We start from the raw sequence: 7,045 nt of genomic DNA, 5'->3' as shown, positions 1-7,045 counted from the left end.
TGCTTTTGTTTACTGGTTTTTACAAGGCATAGACCAACGAAATATCCATTTTTTTATATGCATATAAAGTTCTGATTTTTTGGCTATGGGTTTTTACTGGGATTTTGTTTATAGTGCCTACAGTTCTACAGGTTTCTACAGAGATTTGGCCTACTCGTATCCGTACAGTCGTACGGGTTTCTGTTTACATGTTTTTTACGTCTATTTGGCCTATAGGTACCCGTACAGCCGTGCAGGTTTCTTTCTATGGGTTTTTACGGGTATTTGGCCACGGCCAAATACCCGTAAAAACCTACGGGCCTACGGGTACCCGTACAAACGTATGGGTTTTTACGGGGATTTGGCCTACGGGTACCCGTACAACCGTACGGGTTTCTTTCTATGGGTTTTTACGGGATTTGGCCTACGGGTACGGTTGTACGGGTTTCTGTCTGTGGGTTTTTACGGGGATTTGGCCTATGGGTACCCGCAGAGCTGTACGGGTACCCGTAGGTCAATTTCCCGTAAAAAAATTTTATGGGTTTCTACGGGGCATTTTTAGCAGGGAACGCATGTCTGCGACGTTATCGTCATGCGATGATTTGTACGTCCTTTTTTTTTTAACTACGATACGACGATGTTTTTCAATTGCGATGTTTTTGAACCGCTTTATTTCTGATGACGATGTTACATAAAGTAGCGTTATGACTTAACGCTTCATGTTTGAGGTAGCGTTGTGCCTTTACACTCCATCGCCTTAGTATCTACAAATTTACAGTATCTCAAAATATTTACAGTATCTCAAAATATTTACAACTAATGTTTGGTTTGCATAAATATCACTTCCTTCTTGAACCACCACCAGCTAAAAGCATTGCAATATGAATAAAAATATTCAATGTGTCCAGGTATATTGAAATTGACGCATTTATAGGGTCATATGGTTTAATAGCATATACTGGATATGTTTCAGCCATGCGAACTATTCTCTGAGTGTCATATAATAAGAAAGCTCCAAAGAGGACAAGGCCTTCATACATGCTGATACTATACAGTCCAGCTCCCAAAGCAGTTGTAGGTAGGAAAAACATTGAACCTAAAGATGATGCAAATACAACACCTAACCCACAGGCTAGTGGGCTTCCCATGTACAAAAATCGTTCAATTGGGGCACAAGCTGCAACAGCTGATAACCCACCAACAATACCTGCAGTATACCAAGCAGCTCGCATTAAAATAGGCCCACCTAGCAGGCACAAAGGTGCAACAACATCTCCCATTATACCACTATGAACCATCCAAGCAAGCTGTTTTCCTCTCAAGCCTTCTGAATATGGTACAGATCGAACAACCATGCCACTACCAATCATAGCTGCAAAAGTAGCTCCAATTGCAAGCCATGGATTTTCATCATAAGGCTCATCAGCTTAGGTGATTGACTGACAGCAAAAGCAGATGCAGCAGTAATAGCAATACTTCCTCCAAAATAGGCATAAGTAGCTTTAATTCGGTCTTTTACATAATTCGGCCATATCACAGATTTATCAATTGCTCCAGGCTCAGATGAAAGTCCTGCTCCATAGTAGCATAATGCTCCAACGCCAAATGCAGATGCTCCAAGCAACAAACCACTGCCTAGATCGAAGGCTGTTCCCTTCTGTGGAGCAAGAAGCCTTTCCTTCAGTGTTGGGCTTCTAGCAATGACATTAGACCTACGAAATGCAGAACGTGCATTGCTAGCAAGCCCTTTAGACTGATTTATCATTGGAGTCCTCACAAGAAGCTTGCCAGATTTTAATAGCACTTCTCTTGATTGACCAAGAACATGTGCTCGAATCACTAATAATGCAGCTGCCATTGCTGGTAGCTGAGATTAAAAAAAGTTCACAGTTCACTGAGGAAATACGTTACACACGTTCACGCTATAAAATGGTCGACCGCTTCGATCCTGATGACGATGTTTTGTACCACGAAGTTTTAGATTTGCGATGCTTTCTCCTTGCCTTCTTTACTCTCACGATGTTTTCTCTCTGCGTTGTTCTCTCCGCGACGCTTTCGTTCGAGATGTATTTGCCACTGTTTTCGGCAGACACCTGACATGCTCTTCCGAAAGCTCGTGTGTAAACAAGAAATTTGAAAAATATGAGGTTTACATGGAAAACTGCAGATCTTTGTTAATGTAAAACCTCAGTCAAACAGCATCTCCTTCAAGCGTTTCATAATTTTATATGAATAAGAGTAGTTAAAAGTATGCATAGAAAACTACAAATCTTTGGGAGCGCAAAACCTCACTCAAACTACGTCTGCTTCAATCCATTCATGATTTTATCTGTTTAATAATAGTTTTGGAAATAGAATCATCCAGGTATTTCATATACGAAAATAAAGTGCATTGGAAAAGGTATTTTGAACATTATGGGTAATTGGTGTGTTGTACAAGAGATCCAAGTTGGTACCTATCAAAAAAATAAACAAACTGAAAACTAAAATAAAGGTACTGTCTTTTATAATTCGGTTCATGCAAATGGAAAAGAAAGAATTGTAATTAAAATGAATAATTTCCATATTTAAAATGCTTTTTTGTCAGTCAAAAAGGACCAATCTGTAATTTCTAAGAACGGTTTTGACTCTGGATAGCCCCTTGATTCCTTAAAACGTGTGAGTAAAAGTGAAACAAAAATCATATTTATATTCAGTAATGGAAAACACAGAAATCTGCAGACGTACAAGAAACGTTTTTTAAATGAAAAGTCATTGCCACTTTAATGTACAGTACAAAGTCTGCAATCCGGACGTCCATTATCCGAAATGATCTATAATTCGGACCTCAGAGCCACAAACTTTACGCATGCGCGTAAACAACCTTTTTGTTAATTCTTAAAGGACAACTTTCAGAAGCAAATAAACGTCGCCACTCGCGGGTATTTAAAACAACAAAGGTGAAATTTAAAATTAAAGGTACCATGGTCGGAGACTACACAGATCTTACGTTGGCTCAAAATTTTAATGGTACGTATTAAATTAGGCTGACAAAATGGCTAGAGCCGGAATATAAATTGCCGAACTGCGCGACCGAAAACAAAACTGCGATCACCACTGCGAAAAACCCTATTCAAAATCGTCAGTTTAAAAAACATTCAATGTAGTATTTGCACCCACATTATAGCTACAAAAAGGAGAAATGTATTAGAAGTTAGAAATCATAGTAATTGACTGATTAACATAACTTATGAATCAAATATCCAAAAGAGAACTAAAAATATCAAAGAAAAATTACAAAATGTAATATGAATTAACTACGTGAAAACTGATGAGAGATATAAGCATAATAAATAAAAGTGCATGCAAGAATAAACTGAACTATAAAATTAGTCAGAATTTGAATTAAAGTACATTTTTAGAGAAATGTTCGTCCAAGCATATCTTAAAAACAAAAGAGAAAGTCTACCAGATTTAAATCTCAGTAGATAAAAGAAATCTAAGAGGTATAATCGAATTGTGAGTTCTAGGCAGATAAAACATCTAAAAATCTAGATTCTCTTGAAACGCACAAAGCATTTCTCTAAAATTAACACCAAACTTAAATTGCCTTTCTTCTGATTTTACAACTCACGCATACTTAGCACTTTATCGAAAGTATAAACTACGCCTAGTAAAATTTTTGACTCTTATGAACTGAAAAATTAAGTAAATTTGAAATACCTACAGAAATGTTACACTGTAAAAACACGTTCATTAAAAATAATTCTTGCAGCGTAATATAAAATTGCTTCCAGTCTCCTTCAACGATGTCATACTGGTTAGAATATAAGTCAGTTTTATTAACTATTAAACTAACATAGTTAAAAGGTGTTTTTCAAAGAGAAATAGAGTTCATGTTTAATATGATATGAGGTTTCACAGAACCAGTATCTCAACAATTAAGAAAACTTCTATGATTTTTAGCTCGGTTAGTAGCGAGTAATTTATTCTTAAAACCGAAATCTTAATCTTATTGTATTCCGGTAATATATTTTGTAGAGATTTTTAAGTTTCCCAGTGTCAAAAATTACGAAAATCAACTGCCCATCCCTAGAATTTGAGCGACACAGCTTCCATTTGCTAACTGGATGTGCTTACCACTTACACTCTGATAGTATGCAAGAGGAAATACGCTGATTCCTTATTAAGTATTTCCAGTAGAGTTGTTTATGTAGGATGTAGTTGTATTAACGAACTATTGGAACAGTCTTATTGACGACAACTGTAGTGACATTTTTGTAATTTAATTACAAAAACACACAAACATAACAGACGTAATTAACACGAAGATGACACATAAAAATAAAAAGAAATAAGGAGAGAAAATCAGTTCATGACATCATAAAAACGGAATAACATCACAAGAAGAATACAGTGTCCTTCGCTTTCGAACTTCATCGTTGCTTCTGTCTCCATCTCTATCTGAGATGCGGTCATGTGATCTTGCTGGTGAGTGCGTTGCCATTCTTACTTATAATAAGAAGCATATCACCATAGTTATGTATCTGAGTTTTGTATTTTTACTTATATTGCAAATTATGTTTGAAATCACAAAATTTTAAAAAGTTTATTCGAAAACAAAAAATAACAATAACATGAAAAAAGCTTTACAGAATTTTGATGCATATTAATTCAATTATTACTTTTAATATTTGCATATTTTACTATGTAGTCATTTAATTTAATTTTTTTTCATTGCTTATTCATTGAATCCAATATTCTTTGCAGAGTTCTTTAGGATCTACTCTCCCATCAGACTTTACAGCAATGCCAGTTTACTGTTAGAATCCGAATAAAAAAATATGCCAATGTTCAATCCCAGGCAAAAAGTAATGTACTTAGTACAAGAAAACCATGCATCCCTTTATAGATATGCAGCATTTTATATGGATGTTTTGGCCAAGATTTCTACACTGTCCAATTTTTTTTTCAGGGTGATTTTGTAGTTCGTTTAGGAGGAATAAACATAATTTCTAAAATGCAAACCCTTACCATAAACTTAGTGTAAAATTTTCTTTATTCATTGGAATAGTATGTAGTTGCCTTAAACCTAAATTACAAGTATAGAGAAACATCTTTTCTTTTAGCTTATTGAATTTATTCGGAAGGTTGAAAATCATAATTCTCGTCCTGGATATGCATGCAATTGATCCCCAGACTTCGAAAAATAAATATATATGTTTATTTATCTACATTTAGATGACTTTTAACGTATTTTATGAATTAAATATTAAAGAGTACAGAAAAAAATGATAAATATCAAAGCGTGAAGAACAGTAGTTTTTATTCATAAACTAAATCTAAATACTTAACAGAAAAATACAAAGATGACCGCGTTCCCCCCCCTTATGAAATTCTTACAAAGGGGGGTGGAGAATTATCCCCTGGTTTAGACGGGCGGCTAAAACCTGCCGGGAACTGAAGAAATTTAACCAATCAGAGAGGACCGTTGCGCCAGGAACTTTTGGCATCATTTCTCTTTCGCCAAACGCAATTTTAGTGCAAAACTGGTATACCAGATTGTGCTTGTTAATGTTATGGTAACTTGTTCGTTCTTCTTTCGTAGTAGATAGATCATTTGTTTCGCTTATTATTTTGAGGAAGCTGATGTGATTTAATATTTAATTTACCGTAGAGGCGAGAAGTAATGTACAATATTTTTTTGGATTAATTTAAATTTCAATTTCTAAAACAAATACAACTGTAAATTCTACTCAACTTGCTATCCCGATACCGAATAACTTTTCGATTATCTAATACCCTTTTAAATAAAGTAATAATTGACAAACATTACTGTATTGTAAAATTTCTTGGCTGTTTGTGTTTTTGAAAATGTTTGGTGATATTTAGGTTTCTTATTATTTCATGTATTGTACGAGTACATAAAATTGTATGTACATAAAATTCGATAAAGAAAATATTTTAAGAATGTGTTTTATTTAAACAACCTGATCTTAGAAATCTCTCTTTTGTGTATTTTTCTGTAAGCAAAACTATATTAACAAAAGCGCTTACTGAAACATATAAAATGGAGTGATTATTCAGAGAATCTACATATTAAAAGGGTATGGGATAGCTCATAAAATTTCAGCTGACCCAGTAATTCCCAAAAGAAAAAAAATAATAGAATTTGCATTATTCTGTATCTAAATAATTCTGTTTCATTTCATTGTGTTATATAAAGATGTAATTTTTTACGTCTTGCAAAAATGCAGCATTAGCACATTCAAGTAAGTTTTATTCATGATAAATCCGTGGATAATTTTACACTATATGTGTTGGTATGTACATTATTTTCTTTTATTGTCAGGACTTTTCTGAATAATATGCCTTAATTTATCACCTTAAGTAGTCTTCAGAGTTTGTAATTATACATATTTGGAAATCACAGAATATTTAATCTGCAATTTTAATTTCATTTACTTATGATTGCTGTAAATGATTATGATTTCGGATGTCATATAGTAATCCCTAGCACAAATTCTAAACAAATTTTCTTGAAATCCCATGCATTTTCTTTTTCTGTATAAATAAAATATTCCAATAAAACCTACCACCATTGGATGACTCTAATTTTTTTTTTTTTTTTTTTTTTTTTTTTTTTTTTTGTAAGCAGCAAGAAATTTTATACTATAGCCTACACATCTATTGCCTATGTGCCTATAATTTGCTATCATTTCTGATCGTGGAAATGTGGTGAATTTTCATAATTATGTAGTTTTTCAGTATAAATATAAATAAGAAAAACTAAATTTGTTGTTTTTTGATAAATAAATTTTTTTGTTCTCTTAAACCAGAACATGCATAAAAATATTTATGTTGATAAGAGATCGTACAATTCCCCCCCCCCTCCGGAGTTCTATACGGATGGTAGAAAATGAGAATGTTTTCTTATTTGCTTAACTGATTTTTGCAAATCATGAAAACAGTATCTTTTTGAGCGAAGAAGACTTTCATGAAGTATATTACAAGAAAACGACTTCTGTTTCATGTGACACACAAGAAATATCCTAAAAAGCTAGCCTGTCTACCAGCGTTCAAACTG

At 33.8% G+C, this 7,045-nt stretch overlaps 1 pseudogene; it reads right to left on the bottom strand.

The window, feature by feature from the left end:
* Positions 1-667: 667 nt before the first annotated feature.
* Positions 668-1,920, bottom strand: LOC118181262 (growth hormone-inducible transmembrane protein pseudogene; annotated as a pseudogene).
* Positions 1,921-7,045: the final 5,125 nt, after the last annotated feature.

This window comes from Stegodyphus dumicola, chromosome 3 (genome assembly GCF_044657685.1).
Source record: "Stegodyphus dumicola isolate Sdum_Otavi_A_Nest chromosome 3, ASM4465768v1".
NCBI classification, from domain to species: domain Eukaryota; kingdom Metazoa; phylum Arthropoda; class Arachnida; order Araneae; family Eresidae; genus Stegodyphus; species Stegodyphus dumicola.
The sequence above is the reverse complement of the archived record's forward strand: the minus strand, read 5'-3'. Positions and strand labels throughout refer to the sequence as shown.